Raw genomic sequence first — 729 nt, 5'->3', positions numbered from 1 at the left:
GAAATGCGTGTTGGCTTTCTTCCTCTCCTTGGCAGCCATGTTCGTAAGGGGCTCCATAATACACATAACATTGGAGCTCCCATTTACCAATAATTCCACCCTCTGTTATTGCCTGAATCTTGCAGGCTGAGAGGTTTCCCCAGAAACAGGACAAGCAACTGCATTTGGCTGATGGACAGTATCAGCCACAGACAGCACCTGTAACCTGTTTGTCAGACAAACTGGGGAGGCCTGATGTGTGGCCCCCTGGTAAGTCTTTCATCGTCTGCCACACCCTGAGGCAGTCTCCTACTCGACCACAGGTGAGGTGTCAATCTCAGTGTGCGCAGTAACTGGGCTGGTCATTGGTGTGGACCGATTGGTGGACACGGACGTGCTGGACATCAATTGGATCTCCATGGGCGACCCACAACAGTGATGTCCAACCACTACAGCTTAAAAGTGTGTAACTGAAGCCATCACAGGCTGGAGCTGAGAGTAAAGTGTCACCAGTTCGTCTTGCATCTGCACTCAGCTATCACAGTCCCTATCCAGAATGAAGACCATGGAAAACTACTCTACACAGACGAACAAGGACTATCAAGACATGCTACAGAACTCTTATCATAGACAGGGAGGAAAACTCAAGGACTGTGCCTAATACATTATATCAGTGCCATTTTTTCTAAAAAAAAGTTTGAAGGTACTCCGACACTGGATATAATGCAGCAAAAATTCCTTATAACTGAA

This window comes from Schistocerca americana, chromosome 2, assembly GCF_021461395.2.
Source record: "Schistocerca americana isolate TAMUIC-IGC-003095 chromosome 2, iqSchAmer2.1, whole genome shotgun sequence".
NCBI lineage: Eukaryota > Metazoa > Arthropoda > Insecta > Orthoptera > Acrididae > Schistocerca > Schistocerca americana.
The sequence above is the reverse complement of the archived record's forward strand: the minus strand, read 5'-3'. Positions refer to the sequence as shown.